The 18,052-nt window shown below is 39.7% G+C and overlaps 1 protein-coding gene across 13 annotated transcripts in view; it reads left to right on the top strand.

Annotated features, from left to right (window-relative positions):
- The window catches only part of LOC125451860 (cAMP-regulated phosphoprotein 21-like), a 405,355-nt gene that overhangs the window by 98,903 nt on the left and 288,400 nt on the right, over positions 1 to 18,052 (top strand). For 12 of the 13 annotated variants that reach the window (XM_048529526.1, XM_059645782.1, XM_059645784.1 and 9 more), the window contains one exon: positions 16,526 to 16,647. The exons of the other annotated variant lie outside the window; for it this stretch is intronic. The gene's annotated coding sequence lies outside the window, so the exon portion shown is untranslated. The remainder of the gene's footprint in view (positions 1 to 16,525; positions 16,648 to 18,052) is intronic. 13 annotated transcript variants of the gene reach the window in all.

Below are 18,052 nucleotides of genomic sequence, written 5' to 3'. Positions count from 1 at the left end.
GGGATATATTTTTAAAAGTTCCATTGCAAGACTGTTCACATCATAGTGCAGTGGTATGGTTAGTTGAAAGTGGCATTGAAAGCTTAAATATTTCTTTAATGGGCTTCAGTAATATCTGTGGACATTCAAATTTTGGTGCTCTGTTGAGAGTCTAAAGGGAAGCGTTAGAAACTTGTTCATCATAGTGCTATGATGGAAATATCAGCTGCATGAAGTATATGAATAACACAGATGTTGGCAAATGGTCTTAAGAAGGCCTGAATTAAAGTGCCACTGATCTGTGGCCTGGATTTAGCTATTTTTAGACAGAAGCAGCATTACTGATTCCTGACAGTGGGCCTAATTTCTGCCACTAGATGTTGCTGCAATGTTTGCGGTGACACAGGCCCAATGGCAGAATTTATGTACAGCAGCAAAATGGTAGAACAAAATTGAAGCTGCTGGAAAAGCTCGGCAAGTCTTGCAGCATCTGTGAAATGAAATCAGAGTTAATATTTCAGGTCTGGTGACCCTTCCTCGGAGCTGTTGTGAGGAAGGGTCTCCAGGCACGAAACTTTAACTCTGATTTCTTTTCACGGATGCTGCTAGATCTGCTGAGCTTTTCCAGCAACTTCTATTTTTGTTTCTGATTTTTACAAAAATGGTGGAACCTGTTAATTGCAAAAGGGGTATTTGCTAGGAAGAGGAAATATTGTAAGTTTCCACATGCAGTGGCCCATGAACGAATGGAGTAAAGTGACAATGCGATGACTGTGTTTTGTTGGATTTGAAACGCATAGTTGAGTTGATGCAAATGTAAGAGATATGGTAGCAGTTGCTTCAAACCTTTAACCAGCTTTGGATAGACCGGAAGTAATAGTTAGCAAAACTGTTAATAGACAACCAACACCATGTTGTCCTTTCTGCAAACAGTAAAATGTAAACTGCTTCAAATGACTGTGAACATCTTTCTGCATCTAGGTGGTCTCTTTCCTCTTGTCTTGAGATTTATAAGGACAATGACTTGCACCTTAGCTGTGACTTAGATGGTTCTTCTGGACATAGTGATGAGGCACCTCATCCTGACTTGTGATAGGTATTAATGATTTATACTGAAATGTGCAAGTCAGGATCAAGAAGCTTGTGAATGACACATGGTAGTATGGGAGCAAGTAGAAAGGATAGCTATAAATTGCAGGTGGAAGTTAACAATGATCAGGTGGCCAGAACAGTGGCAAATGGAATTCAATGTGGAAAATTGTGAGGTAGTGTACTGGGGGGGAAGGGTGCACTAATACAGCAAAGAATAACACTATAAACGGTAAGACCCTAGTAGGTACTGAGGATCAGTGGGATCTTGGTATCCACATTCAGACACCTCTGAAGGTAGAATGGTAGGAAGATATGGTGGTTAAAAAGATGGGATGCTTGCTATTGTTACTCGAGGCATAGAATACAAGAGTGGAAACGTTATGCTGAAACTACAAAATGCTGGTTAGGCCACAGCTAGAGGATTGTGTGCAGTTCTTGGTCACCATATTATAGGAAGAATGTGATGGCTGTACACAGGGTGCAGAGATGATTTACTGAGAAGATCTGAAAAATGAGGAAAGATTGGATGGTCAGGTATTGTTTTCCTTTATGGAGAAGGGACTTGATGCGATAGTAAGATTATGAGAGACATAGACAGGGTGGATAGAAATCACTTTTTTTCTACTTATAAGAGGGTCAACACCAGCAGCCATCGATGTTTGCAAAAAGGTAGAATGCTAAGAGAAGTGATACAAAGAATGCTTTTTTTCTTACTGACGGCAGTGGGAGTCTGGAACACATTGCCTGCAAAAATGGTTAAGTCAGGAACTCTTGTCACATTTAAGCAGTATTTGAATATTCACTTACATTGCTATAGACCCCGGATTTATGAGTCAAATGCTGTAAAATGGGATTAGTGTGGTCAGACCTTTGTTGACTGATGTGGACACAATGGAGCGATGGCCTCCCTCCCTGTTTAATGTCTGAGGGACTCACGGCAATGCATTGATTCTTAATTATGCAAAGGGAATGCACCTTCCAGATGATACAGGCTGGGAGACTGTGTGTTAATTTTCTTTTGTCTTCTGATCTTATTGAAGCTTGGTTCAGTGGGCTGCCTTATAATCTTATGAACTTAGATTGCAGTGTGTGCCAGAAAGACTTGGCTGCATACAGGTAGAAAGTAATGCACTTATTTTATGAAGTTTGGTCCCCTGCATTGAGTATCTTCCATCATGATCATAATTGGGAGCTTAGAGATGACCCCGTTTTCCTGTCAAAATATTCTAAAAATGCACCTGAATTTCTTTGGTAAAACCAATGGGGAATGTTTCCAAGCTGGATGTGATATTGTAGAATTAACACCTTTTATAAAATCACGTTAATTTTCCAAAGGGATCTCTCTGTGCTCCTCTGTAAATTGAAGAGCTTATATCTTCATGATATATTCAAGATGCTGGAGGTGATATAATCTATACAGTCCATTTATTTGAAAAATATTGTCAGTGTAGCAAGTGAATTGAATTCAAGGCACAAAGGCAAAATCTTATCTGATGGGTCTAGGCCCAAAACATCAGCTTTTGTACTCCTAGATGCTGCTTGGCCTGCTGTGTTCATCCAGCTCCACACTTTGTTATTTAAAATCTTGTAGACCCAGATTTGTCGTTTTGAGCTCCCTATTGCTAAGCTCACAGTGGAATGAATCATAATATAAATGTTGGTCCCACTGATCTGTGACACCACATTTTACTACACAAGCCTACTCGTTTTCTGTTACGCAATGCTTCCAAATTTAGCTCTGAACTAAAACGCGTCCTTAATCTAATCCATACTTAAACTTTGAGAATTGTTTTTCTTCCTTCAATGTAGATGTTTAATGTAGTCCATCTGAGATTTAATGGATTTAAGAAAAGTTAACACAGGAACGAGGTGAAAGATTCAGGAATATGTGAGGAAGCAATAATAGAATGTTAACATCCTCCTTGTATTTTAATATAATAAAGTGGGACAAATTGTTGGTCTGTTCTATATTTGGTTTATGCATTTTTGTGCCAGACCCTGCTATTTTTTGGTAAGACTTATTTATTGTTCTTTTGAGATGGTTTTAATGTACCCATAGAATATTTGGTTACAACAGCTCTAAAAGCGATGCTGTTGATGAGTGAATATGAAATGTTATGCCTCAAGCCTTTATTTCCCTTTTGTGATTGCACTAGTGATTTTATATGTTATAATGTAATGTTCGTTATCACATGGGTTACTGTTACTTGTGTGAGCGTCATTGATGCTGCGTTTGAAGCATAGTTAGCAGCCTGAAAGCTACACTGGGGACTGCAAGTGTTATTATTAACAAGCAGGAGAGAATTCTGTGCTTGGCTGTGTTTATGTGGTTGCTGAGTTCCACTCCCCAGCCAATAAATCTCTCAATGTTTTGGAAACACATGATCTACTTTTATTAAACACTATGAAACTTCTGCTTAGATTTATGATGCACCAGGAGGGCCAATGTTTCCAACTGACCATGGAGCCACATAGTGTAAAGTCAAAGCAATGCACTGGCAAATCAGATTGTAGTTTTACAATACAGAGGTTGTAGCATAACTGCTTCTTAACCAGTGACACTTATAATCTAGGAATGCAGTTTCCTATAATCATTGAGCCACATCTTACTGACTTTTTGGTCATTTGTAAAGTACGCATGAGAATGACAGCTCATTCTCCAAAATTCACTGACTTGTAATTTTACTACTTAAATCAAGGGCTGAATTTTCTCTTCCAACAAATGTTTGTGGTCCTTTTTCCAGAGAGAATTGCAGCTTTCTGTGTAATGACATGATAGCCTTGCAAGCTTTATTCCTTCATTATCAATGCAATTTTGGGCTTTTCCAGACCAGCAAGCATTAAAGAATAGAAATGGAGTAGTTATATTTCCTTTAAATAAAAGACAAGCGTGTTTTTAAAAGAATTTAAAACTTATCTCTATATTTAACTTTGAATTTCATTACTTGTATTTTTAATTAGGCTTTTAAAATTATTTTTAACATTACCACAAGACTTGTCAGTGTTTTAAATTTTCTAGATCAAGATTTTGAGAAAATCAATTGTACAGTTCATGGGTTTTTTTTAAGGAGACACAATGTAAATTTTATTGGATTGAGAGTGGGATACTGTTACCAGAAATCTCGACTTTAGCTGCCATCAATATTGTGCTTTGTCTTTTTGGCAGACAGTCAAATTTAAAAAATTGCAGCTATAAATGAGATCCACTTGTTCATGTCACTGCCGAAACAAGATTTCAAAAAATACTGCCCTTCGTTATTTCAACTGGCCTAAAGGCTAGTCACTTAAAAGTAATTAGGTGAGTTGCTACTTTCGATCCTCTGAGTATTGAACCAATCTTTAAATACTATCCTGCAAAACAGCAAGCAAGCAATTAAATACAGTGACTGTTTCTTTAATTAAAAAGCATTTTATTTTCTTTTAAGAAATGGGGAAATGTACCGTTCAAGCTCCAATAAAAGATTGGGCAACACTAAAGAACACACTGGGGAGGCGAAAAAAAATAGGTCATATAAACATTAGGTGGTAAACATGATGGGCTAAATACTTAGCCATGCTGCTTTCTGGACTGCGGGGGTTATGATTCGCAATCTGGCCCCAGCAAGTGAGGCAAATGTTAGCTGCACACAAAATACACCTCCTTGGCTCACCCCAATCAGGGCCTAAAAATTCACCTTTTAAACATTGGTATGGCACACACCAGTCAAAAGAACCACTTAAGTGTGTAATTGGTATTATTAAACATGGACCACTTTACAAGGATTATTCTCATGAAGATTGGTACCAATATTTTGGTACATTTTTGAGGAATATCGTGATCTACGTCCCACAAGCTAGCTGAATATGTTGTACACGAAACTGAGATTGACTAGAATTTCAGCCTTATACTTCTCGTCATTTGCTTTGAACTTTCTCATCTGTACTCTGTGCCTGAATTTACAATATATTTTGTTGAAGAAATTCAGTTTTGTAAAATAGTTGAGTTCCTGATGGGTTGAAATGATTTGAATAATCTGAGTATTTTTGTAATAGTGCATGTTCAGAAGTAAATCCAATTAAAAAATGGTTTCCAAGTCCTTCCATTTCCACACAATGTTACTAATAAGTTTCTCATTGATGAAAAATGACAAGATACTAAGCTATTGTGAGGAGAAACTTTAACAAATTGTCTAGTGACAATTAATGGAATAACAAGATGGGCAGTGGTTGTATTGAGAATCACGTTAAAAATACAATTGCGAGATAACAGGATTAGTACAATCAGTGATTTGAAGTATTTATTAATGCTGTAGAGAATAGCAGTATAATGGCCATGTTACTAGACTAGTAATAGAATAAGTTATGCTTGAGAGACAAGTTCATCCCAGAATGGCAGCTGGTGGAATGCAAATTCAATTAATTGATAAATCTTGGTGACAATCAAGTTACTAGATTGTAACAAAAAAAAGACACCATTTTAATTTCTTTGCCCAGCCTGGTCTGATTGTGACTCCAGCATCACAGCAGTGCGGTTCACTCTAACTGCCCTTTGAAATAACATGGTAAGCCAGACAGTAGTATCATATGATTCCAGAAAGATGGAACATAAGGCATTCATTTAGACACAACAAGGACAAAGGCACACTGTATGTTGGCAATCCTGTAAATCCCTCATTAACTGAGGTCTTTTGCCAAAATTGGGAGAGCTGTCCCACAGATTAGTCAGGCCACAGCTTGACAGTCATCATCAGTGAATCCATCCACAGTATGGCTTCCTGATTCTTGCTGATCAGCCCCTTCAATTCCCACTGGCCATTGCTTCCAATTCCATGTAACCCCATTGCCCTTCATTTTCCCAAGTTGTTTCACAACCTCTTTCAACCCATACATCCATGCCCACTATATCCCACCTCTGTGCCCCATAACACCCCATGTCTCACAAGCATCCTTTAGATCCCATCACTAAGTATCCACTACAAACGTTACACATGAGCCCTATATTTACACTGGGAAGTCTTTAAGATGCCTTTGAAACTGTCAAAATAGACAAGTAGTCCTTCAAACTTCAATCCATAAAATCTTTAATCCTATTAATTGACCATAAATGTCTCAAAATAGCCTTCGGTGTCCTTGACCATCGTGTCACCTACACAGCTGAGTAAGCATTTCAGTGGATGGAGGTGGATCTTTTAACATGCTCAGTTTGGCATCCACTGCAATTGTTTCCAGCTCGGGCCCACTATGGGCCTTAATGTCCCCGATTCTAGCCCGTCTTTGCCATTGTGAAAATAGCATGGATGGGCATTGCTGAGAAGGAGGTGCCATCATCACATCAAGTGATCCCCTCACTTCAACTTCTACCTCAAAGGAAAAATCTGACCCTTATTCAATCAAATACTTACAGCTTCAAAAGAGTGTCACAAACAACAATCTGTCAATTTGGGCTAAACTTGTTAAAAAGAATTAAGAACAATTTTTTTATGGTGCTATTCAAAACCCAAAATCTACCAATATGTTATTATACAGGATATTCACTATAAAGTTGTACTTAGCTTTCCAAAATATCCAAAATTTAGGTCATTTTTGTTTTGCTGAATTCATTAATTAGCTTAGAGCTCAGCTCAATATACATTTCATTGCACAACTGTTATAGCAAAACCTCCAGAATTGAATCCGTTAGAGTACTTGAAATAATTCAAACAGTTCAGAGATATATTCCATTGCTTCAAAACTGCTGCAGCTGTCAATCAATGAATAGATTAAAACACAGTTACAACTGACACAGACAAATTTAAATTTCAATAATTCCAATAATTGTTCAATAATTTGCAGGTCCTTCATGGAATAATGTATTCTAATGCAGCTGAATGCTTTTCACAATACTGGTCAATTTTAATGCTTATTTAGCCTTGAAAAACAATTCCTTAATTCAATCACAACATTAAAAACATAACTGTCCTTTCATATGGTATCTCATTTTGACATGTAAATTGGCAACACTATTTGAATCTAACTTGTCAAGAAAAAGGGCCCTGACTTTAGGACAGAGCTTCCCAATGATTCCTGGCATCTGTGAGCTGGCGAGCCTGAGTCTCGAGTGTTCTATGTCTGGCCCAGCTCAGTGCATGTTGTGATGGGTCTGAATCATTCCCCACTGCAGTGAAGCCAGCAATGTTGGGATTGCTACATGCTGGCTCAAGACTCCTGTATTTTTGCATTGTGCACTTTAAAATATCAGAAAATTGAGATTGCAATATATTTCAAGTGATTTGGATGCCACTGGCTCAGTGAGCATACATTATCCAAAACTAATTGTCTTGGAGAAAGGGGTGAGCCGCTTTCTTGAACAGCTGCAGTTCATTGCATTTAAGGAGATCCACATGGCTGTTAGCAAAGGTATTCCAGGTTTGGATTCAGTGCTAGTGAAGGCCATTACAATATTTCCAGACAGGATGGTATATGATTTGAAAAGAAACTTTGCTTATGGTATTCTAATCCATCTGCAGATCTGGTCATTCTAGTTAGTAGAGGTCATGGGTTTGGAAGGTGTTGGCTAAGAAACCTTGGTTATTTACTACAATGCATCGTCTAGTAGGTGCCACTGTCTGCTGGTATTGATGGGAATCAGGGTTCAAGGCAGTGGATGGGGTGTCATTGAAGTGAGTAGCTTTGACCTGGATGGTGTTAGGGCAAAGCAGCTCATTTGATTGGCATCCACCACCTTCAAAATTCGCTCCCTTCATCACCAACACAATTGGCTGCAGTATGTACCATCTGCACTATACACTTACAGCAACGCCTCATGCCTCCTGCAACAGCACATCCCAAACCTACAATGCTCATTGTCGGGAGGAATACAGACATTAGATGCTCAATAGCACCACCAAGCTTTGCTTTCTGGGTCATGTCCTCATGATAATGCTGGAGCTCCACAGTATGAGTAGCAGTTTCTGGCTTGCAGCATTTAAAGTGGTGTGCAGCTGAGCTTTAAATGTGGCACCAGTGGTGTGAACAGCGGGAGGTCTTGGCAATGGCCTTACTGGCCTAATACTTGCACAACGAGGGCATCGAAGAAACTGGTTGCATTATTAATGAGATGAAGAGAAGCAGGTTGTGTTTTTGAAAAAAAAGCCTTTGTGAAACTTGGCAGACTGGTCATGAAACTCATGCAAAAAGAACGCTTTAATTTAACATGGGAAATTTCAATCCATTGCTTGGATACTTTGAGTTCGAGTAGCATCTGGTATGTGAAGTATTTTATTTACACATGAAAGGATGATGAAAACTTTAAAAACATACGAAATGAGGAAGGGATAGTTGATCCTTGGTAACAAGGCCATTCAATAAGTTCATGGCTGATAGTCTTCTTAACTGCACTTCCCTGTACTCACTGCTTAACCATTAATTTACTTTGAAACCAGTTGATTCTTGAATACCATCTTGACTGCACTCAGTTATTCTTTGGGGCATGGGAATCCAATGATTCACAAACTTTTGGGTTGTTATGGTGCTGGTAGTTGCCGCCTGCCAATCCTAAAATGTCCATTGATACTGACCCTTGATGTTTTGCTTTTTAACCAATCCTTGATCTAAATTAATATATTACCTCTAATCCCATGGATTTTGTGTAACCACAGCTTGTGCTGCACCTTATCCAAACGCATTTTAGAAATCCAAATATACAACATTTACAGGTTCTCTCTCGTCTGTTCCACTGGTCACATATATAAAAATCTTAGTTTCTAGAACTTGAAGCTGAGTCAGAAGGAAGTACACTAATTACAGAACTTGAATGAAATAGGGAAAAACAGCAAAGATTGTGAAAATGACAAGAAATTGTTAGATAGGGTGAAATAGAAATTGCTGGTTAGATGAGTGCTATTCTCTGTTGCAGCGATTTTTGGAAGAGCAGAAGTTTACTGGCACTGTGGCAATGGGATCAGAGACTTTGCAGGAGGAGGGATACTGGAGGCTGACAAAATAACATGGATTTCTCTTGGGATGGCACTTTGCCATTCCATCACCAAGCAAGCGTACAAGATGTAGATCATATTATAAATCAACGGTGAACAGATTATTTAATTAAAGTTATTAAACTACCAATTTTCTGGATTTTTGTGAGAAGATTACAAGAAAGTGTCATTCCTGCAATATCTCCACCCCCGCTATGTTTAACAACCCTCGACGCAAACTTTCCAGATGAGTCAATCTATCAAATTTAAGTAAAGCTAGCTTTGCAATGTATTGAATCTATCAATATTTGACCCATCCATAAACTATACCGTCTCCACTTCTATCAATATTTTATCAACACCCTCTTTGTAAACAGCAATACATTGTACTGATGAAGAAATGCACCACAGGGAATACATTACCTTCCTTGTCCCCATCCAGCCACTTACAGTTGTAGATGATGTTTAGATCCCCTTCCCTTTTTATTCATTGCTATTCTAATCTCATTCACTCTTTAAAGGTCTTATTTTCCCTGTCACTCCCCCTCTCAACCTATTGTACCTGGCCTGGCTCTCACCAGAAGAACTCACCCAACTTGCAAATGAACATTCCTTTGTTGTTTAAAAACCGAAAGAACTGCGGATGCTGTAAATCAGGAACAAAAACAAAGTTGCCAGAAAAGCTCAGCTGGTCTGGCAGCATCTGTGAAGGAAATAAGAGAGTTAATGTGCAGGAGGTTCTCCTGGACTTTAGAAATTCATCTTTCTCCTTTCCCTTTACTCCTGTATTATTGCAATTAATAAAAGTTCCCTTAATATTACAAGCCCGAAATTTGTGACACATCTAATTTCTCACCACCTAACTTCTCTAGTTCTCTCTTCCTCCCTCTCACTATTTGGACATCTCGTGAATACCTCCAGTAGATTGATCAGAACTTTTTGCTTCTCAGCTCTAATTAAATGAATTCTATTTTTGTCCCTTCAAGGACATTTCATGCCAACACCAAGCACTTTCCCTGTTGGCACTGCCAACCATCCCCCTTCTCTCCTTCCCTATCTTTTTTCAGAAATTTACATTCATGTGTAAGTGCCCAGTCTTCATTTTTAAGCCATGCTTCTGTTATTGTTATAACAACATATTCTCACATGTGCTTGTGGCTCAATAATACTATTCACCGCACGTTTACAGTCATAGAGTCATACAGCACAAAAACAGATCTTTTGAACTAATTCGGTAATGCTGCCCAACTTTTCCAAACTAAACTTGTTTCAATTACTTGCATTTGGCCCATACCCTTCTAAATATTCCCTATTCTGTAACTGTCTAAATATCTTTCAAACATCATAACTGTACCTGCATCTAACATTTCCTCTGGCAGTTCATTCCAAAACACCAACTACCCTCTGTGTGAAAAAGTTACTCCTCAGGTCCCTTATAAGTCTTTCTCTTTTTACTATTTATCTCTTCCAGTTTTGAACTCCCCCACCCTTGGGCAAATACCTTTGGTCATTCTAAACTTATCTTTGCCTTCCTTGTACTTCTTGGCACGTTCCTAACTAGTATGGCATTTATTCCTTTGCTAGTGCTATCTAAGTCTCTTTATGATTTTTTTTCCATTTTTTTCTCCCTGTTTGCTGCTGCCTACCCCAATGCCAGTTAGTTCAAATTTTCCCCAACTGTAGTTGCCAATATCCCAGCGACAGCTTAGTGATGTTGAGGTGCAAACTATCCCCTTGGAATAGGCTCCTCCCAGTTCACTGTGCCCAGTCTCCCAAAGATCAGAAGGCTTTGCTCTGCACAATGCTTCAATCATCTCTATTTACCTACTTTTACTTATGCTCGCTCTTAACACGTGGAAGAATCCAAAGTTTCTAATCTTGAGAATCTACTTTTTGAATTCCTCCCTCAGTCTTGACAATCTGGTCGCAGGTTTTTGATGTATGGTCTCTTTCTCTTTATGCCTACTGACATGCACCACTTTATTCTCTTCCCCTTGCCAGTGGTAGAGCCATACAGCACAGAAGGGACCCTTTACTTCATCGAGTCTGTGCTGATTTATTTACATTAATCTCACTTTCCAGCAATTGGCTCATGCCTTGATGTTATGACATTTCAAGTGTTCAATAGTTGTGATGTTTTCCACCATAGCTATCCTCCCAGGCAGTGCATTCCAGATTGCCGACACCCTCTGGGTAAACAAATGTTTCCCTAAATCCTCTCTAAACTTCTTCCATTCAGCTCTAAAATTATGTCCCCTTTATTGTCGCCCTACACTTAAAGGGAGCAGCTACTTTCTATCCACCCTGCCCATGTTGCGTATACAATACTGTTAGGTGTCTCTTTACTCTAAAGTGAAACAACCTGAGCTTATCCAAGATAACAAAGTGTGAAGCTGGATGAACACAGCAGGCCAAGCAGCATCTCAGGAGCACAAAAGCTGACGTTTCGGGCCTAGACCCTTCATCAGAGGTCTAGGCCCGAAACGTCAACTTTTGTGCTCCTAAGATGCTGCTTGGCCTGCTGTGTTCATCCAGCTTCACACTTTGTTACCTTGGATTCTCCAGCATCTGCAGTTCCCATTATCACTGAGCTTATCCAACATCTCTTCATAGTCAAACTGTTCCTATCCGGGCAATATCCAAGCGTCAAGGCCTGAAACATCAGCTTTCCTGCACTTCTGATGCTGCTTGGCCTGCTGTGTTCATCCAGCTCTACACCTCGTTACCCAACATTTCTTTTGCACTCCGTCCAGTGCAAGTACATCCTTCCAATGAGTCGCAACCAAGCATGCACACAGCACTGTAAGTGTGACCTAACCAAAATTTTGCACAACTCCAATATAACCTCCATTCCCTTATAATCTATGCCACGTCTGATAAAGGCAAGTGGCCCATATACCTTCTTAACTACCCTTAACTACCCCACGGACATGTCCTGCCACCTCAACCACCCCAAAATCCCTCTGTTCCTCTGAACTTTCTAATGTCCTGCCATTCCTTGAGACAAGACTGCCTTGACTTGTTACTTCTTACAAAATGTATCACCTTACACTTTTCAGGGTTAAATTCCATCCATCGCTGACTTGCCCACCTGACCAACCAGTCTTTATCTCCTTGTAATCTAAGAATGTCTTTCTCACCACTAACCAACAGGCCAACCTTTGTGCCATCCGCCATTGTACTTCCAGCCCCAAATTGTCTTCTATGTTGTTTCAATATATTATTAACAATAACAGACCGAGCTGTGATCCCTGTGGCATACAAATGGACACTGACCTCCAGTCTTCCACCATTCCCCCATTCTCTGTTTCCTCCCACTAAGCCAATCTTGGGTCCAACTTGCCAGGTTACTCTGGATCCCATGTGCATTTATGTTCTTTATCAATGTCACATGTGGGACCTTGTTTAAGGCCTTGCTGAAACCCAGGTTAACTGTACAACACTCACCTACGGACCTGATCACCTCCACTGAAAAAATACTATCAAATATGTTAGGCATGACCTTTATGCTGGCTAGTCCTGATTAAACCTTGCCTCTCCAAGTGGAGATTAATTCTCTCCTTCAGAATTTTCTCCAGTTGTTTCCATATCACTTATTTGAGACTCTCTGGTCTGTAATTCCCTGCTTTATGCTTACCGCCTTTCCTGGAAAATTGAATCATATTAGCTGTCCTCTAGTCCTGTAGCAACTGCCTTGTGGCCAGAGAGTACCCTTCCTGTTGCTGTGCAGCGATTAAGCTGCACCTGAAGATTGGAAATTCTGAATTCAGGAGGAGAACAGCAGGAGACAATTCCTTCTTAAGTGTTCCCCCAAGACACTTGTCCTGAAGTTTTCACATGTCACAGGATTGGCAAGCAACAGGTCTCAATTGCCCTAAGAAATCTCTAGTCCTGCCTTAATATCTAGCTCTAGACCTACTGTCTGCTGGTCCTCTTACGACTAAGCCCCTCATAGTAATACTTGTTTCACCTGAGTTATTAGTACTTTTTGACCCTGCTGTGCCTGATGGTCATATTCACTCTGTCCTGCACCTGCTTCTGAATTGATTTGGCTAGACGATCCCTACCTCCAAACTCTCTGAAAAACTTGTCACTGACCCCTCTCCTGTGACATATTTTGTTCACTCATTTTCTATTGGTCTGTTCTAACAGCACTCTATTTGACCCCAGCTGATTTGACCCTTTTATCTGTAGAACATGTTATGACTCCGGACGAACCAACAGCGTTTTTTAAAAAGAAATTCATACTTCAAATTAATGCCTGAAAGAACAATGCAGCAAGATTTCACATTTTAAGATTTTTATTGTAACAGAAGACTCAAAACATTGATGACTACATATTAACTTTGAAGGCAACTTTTACCTTAAATCACAAAACCATAGAACATTCGTCTTTTTCTTTTAAAACAATCAAGCATACATTTCATGGGCACACTTCAAACGCTGCTTTACATGGGTATTTAGATAACTCAGAACCATTCCGAGGTGACTTTTGCATCTCAATTACATAGTTCTATTCTTTTCCTTTCAAAGCATGGAAACTTGTGTTAATGTTGGAAAATGTATTAAACTCCATCTAATCCAATGATGTCTTTCAAGCTGAGGTGTGGACATGTCCGAATATCTTTGGATCTCATAGAGTGCAAAGCTACCTCCACAAGTCGTGTCACAGTATTAGCAACAATGCCTCGATGATCTAATGTAACTTTGTACCTGATTGCTATCAGGCATTAACTTACATCTTACTCAGACAAGAACCTCTTCTCAATCCTCACGAGTGGATTTTCCTCCATTACTGTAAACCAAATCAACCCTTAGGCCTCATCAAGGAAAGATGAGTGATGGTAATCTCCCTCTCCTTACAAACAACACACATTTCATCTCACAGCTGTATTTCACAGGGGCCCTAGCATAAACTAGGTGAGTCTTTCTGTCTCATTTTAGCTCCTCAAGATTTCAGTTCTGTCAATCTTAGTGCGAGTTCCCATCCCCTATCCATCAGTAGTGAACCACAACAGTCATCTCTTTTGTGGATTTTCACAGATTAACCTTCACTGGCAGTTTCAGAGATGATTTAGACCTTTGTCTTCCCAAAGCCCATTGCCATGGTAACAGGAATCACCTTGTAATTTTGGGCGTTGTGATGTAAATGCTGTTTAATTATCCTTGAGACCCTAACTCTCTTTTATTTTGGAAGTAAATGACTGCAGTAAATCATAAATCATAAGTGCTTACAACCAACTAGTTTCCAGCACTTTTTTGGGATTTCAAAGATCCATACTTTGCACACAGGTTATTGGCATTATCTCCAAATGTAAATACCTTCTTCCCAGTAAACCAATTTGGAACCCCTATAACCTCATAACAATGAAATCCCATACTGAACAAGCTGAAAGATGCACTTTACTTCAAAGATATATTCCAAAATATATCAATCATTAAAGCAACAATGTTTCCCTTAAGGCCTGACCTCTCTGACCTGCTAACTATCTGATATCTTTTTAATATGTTAGTCCATCTGATCATGGGTTCATCTTGAGAGTCTGCACCTAACTATGCCACTTGTGAGTTATGAAAGTTGTTTCATAGTTTTTATGGAGTACAAAACCTGCTTTGAAAAGCATTGTTGCTGTGTTGGAAGAGTTCTTTAGAAGAACTGGTGGCTCTCAAAGAGCTGATTCTAATGGGATCTGTGTGATGTGGACTATGCTGGGATCTGTGATGGAATCAGATAAGACATCTGGCGGGGCCCACCTTGACATGAGGAACATCTGACAGCAAAGCAAGGTCCTCATTAGACAGCTGTGAGTTACCGGTTATTGATCAAGAAGCATATCACTCATTAATATCATCTCATTAATATTCTGTGTCCTATTTTACCAAACATGCTGGACAAGCTCGATGCCAAGATGAGTCAACATCGACATTAGAACAGGTACCATCTGTTTGTGCTAAACGAGCCTCCATGGTAGATGCCATGAATTAGCATGTCATGACATGATCCTCGGGCACCAACCTCAGACATGACACATCCCCAAACATTGGCATCAAATATGTGCCAACATCTAAGCACCCTTATGGCACTTTACTTATAGTATGCCCCTGCACATCATGGGTTGCACTGGCAGCTATAATTGCAATGTTGCAGCAAAGACATGTACCCATCTTATGCTAGACATGGACTCATTGCTCACTGTCATAGCGCTTACTGACTCTGATGCTAACAGCCTTGCATTTCTGTACTTTGTTCCCTCAGCCAGAGATACAGGGCTCATGTCACTTCTAGCTTGCCTTAGAGTTTAGCACATGCAAAAATGAAGGAAGCTTGTCCTGGATGTGTGTAGTTAGCAGTTAGTTCAAGGTGGATAGCCTTTAGTCACATGATCCCAGCAAAGTAAGTCAAGAACATCCTTTGATAACACGTCCATGTGTTTGGAAATAGTCAGTCAGTCACTCTCGGTGTTCAGAGTGAGCATAGTCCTCAGATAATGAGTGAAGAGCTGAACGTTGGGCTACCCAACACCAGTATTGAGTCTTCCTGCTGTATTGTGGGCTGCCTTCCTCAGTATCAAGGGAGATGAAAGTGGATGGCAGGAGTGTTATTTTTCGTACAGGTGGGGAGATATCCCTGCCCACATAGTATAGTATTCATTTCACCACCTGCCAAGGAAACATGCAGGGTGTTTCAGGACTGACAGTGCTTGCCCAGGTGTGCAACAACCTTTTAAAGATGACATGAGTTCAAGGTATGGTAGTAAATTCTAGGATATTTGCTGAATGGCACAATGTTCTGGAAACAGTGGGCTGGATTCAGACATGAGGGACCCCACAGGGGTGAGGTGGATAGTTCATAATGTGAGCTTGGTAAGATACAGTGAGAAACCTTACTAGGTCTTGCAGCAAAACTTCCTTCAAAAAACTGAACACACTTGGATTCAGCCAAAAAAAAACATAAGATTTAACCTAAGGCACACTCTGCTCATCTGGAGGAGTGACTAGAATGTGTACAAGTGCAGTTATACACTGTGGAGGGTTATGGGTGGAATCTGACTTCTGATTGTTCAGGCTTTTAGTTTTGTAATCAATCAGTATATGTTGACATTCTTGCTGTTAATTGGTGGTCAGTGCAGAATAAATGATAACATGTTTCTTCAGTAACGGTAACCAGGTAACAGCTGCTCCTTTCAGAGTAAACTTTATGTGGAAAGTTGTAAAATTGTTGTCATCAATATTGCAATTGTGTACATTTTAATTATACATCCAGTGTGTAAATATGCTGAAAAAAAACGCTTTCAAACTTTGATCAAATATAAAGTTTTTTTTAGATGTTCTTAAGATATTTCAAAAACAAGAACCATTTTGTTAGACGATCTATTTGAAAGACCTGAATGTGTTTCTTTTTGTATTTAATATGGTCCTGCCTGTTATAAAATGTATATTTGTAATGTTGTGAGCTTTGATTTTTATTTAGCTTTAACATGGTAGTACTACTAGTTCTATCACTTGATCCCATGTACCTACAGGTCTTACATCATAACATTCGTAATATCCTTTTCTCCAACATCATATGGGACAAGTTTCATCTTCAAAAGAGATAGGAAAACATCCACATCAAACGAAAGGAATTCTGGACTACTCTACAATGGTAAGAAAAACAAAGGAAATTCAGTATGTTTTAATTCCAGACAGCTCTTATTTGCCCCTTGAATTTGCTTTGTGCTTGGAATCTAGGTAACTATTGTAACCAATGAACATTTGTAAGCAGAGATAGTAGGAACTGCTGATGCCGGAGAATCTGAGGTAACATGATGTGAAGCTGGATGAACACAGCAGGCCAAGCAGCATCAGAGGAGCAGGAAAGTTGACGTTTAGAGTCTCGACCCAAAACATTACCTTTCCTACTCCTTTGATGCTGCTTGGCCTGCTGTCTTCGTCCAGCTTCACACCATGTAATCTCACATTTGTAAGCAATTTATTTTACATTAAAGTCATAGGATTCATTCTGTAGGGAATGGAGAACAAACGCTGTTCAGAACAAACTGCAATTTGTTATGTGGTGTGTAAAAAGAATACTTCAATATTATGAATTTGTTCTTTTAATTTTGTATCATGCTCAGCATTTAAGGAAATTGGTTGCAAGGATATTTTCCAGGTTTCTTATTGAAGTTCCAGCAACATAATGATTTTATTTTGGAGGAATGGCCATCTTTTTCTTCCTCCACACATCGTTTCTGATTTTGTTCTAATCCATGCACATCCTGTAGCCAGAGATAATGGGAACTGCAGATGCTGGAGAACCCGAGATAAAGTGTGAAGCTGGATGAACACAACAGGCCAAGCAGCATCTTAGGAGCGCAAAAGCTGACGTTTCGGGCCTAGACCCTTCATCAGAAAAGGGGGAGGGGGAGAGAGATCTGAAATAAATAGGGAGAGAGGGGGAGATGGATTTAAGATGGATAGAGGAGAAGATAGGTGGAGAGGAGAGTATAAGTGGGGAGGTAGGGAGGGGGTAGGTCAGTCTGGAGAGGACAGACAGGTCAAGGGGGCAGGATGAGGTTAGTAGGTAGGAAATGGGGGTGCAGCTTGAGGTGGGAGGAGGGGATAGGTGAGAGGAAGAACAGGTTAGGGAGGCATGGACAAGCTGGGCTGGTTTTGGGATGCAGTGGGGAGAGGGGAGATTTTGAAGCTTGTGAAGTCCACATTGATACCATTGGGCTGCAGAGTTCCCAAGTTGCACCTTCCCAAGTTGAACCTCACTCTGACTTGCTACAGTATCACCACTATGAATGACATGAAATTTGTGTTGACAGATGGGATTCCAAGATGTCAAACTATGTGTGAAGCAACATTTAAATTTGTGGTGTGACTAAGGTTAAAGAAAATGATGAACTTTCTAGATCTTTGAAACAAGGTATCGAGACAAATTATTTGAATTGAATTTGTATTTAGCGTCAAGTTATTGAATAATCTGGGAAATGTAGAGAACTGAGAGCCAACGCATCAGAAACCAGAGTAACATCAACCCTCTGTAAGTGAGTTCAGCAAGAGGG

Source organism: Stegostoma tigrinum, chromosome 5, assembly GCF_030684315.1.
Source record: "Stegostoma tigrinum isolate sSteTig4 chromosome 5, sSteTig4.hap1, whole genome shotgun sequence".
Classification (NCBI taxonomy): Eukaryota; Metazoa; Chordata; class Chondrichthyes; order Orectolobiformes; family Stegostomatidae; genus Stegostoma; species Stegostoma tigrinum.
Note: the sequence above shows the minus strand (reverse complement) of the source record. Positions and strands in the feature narration are given on the sequence as shown.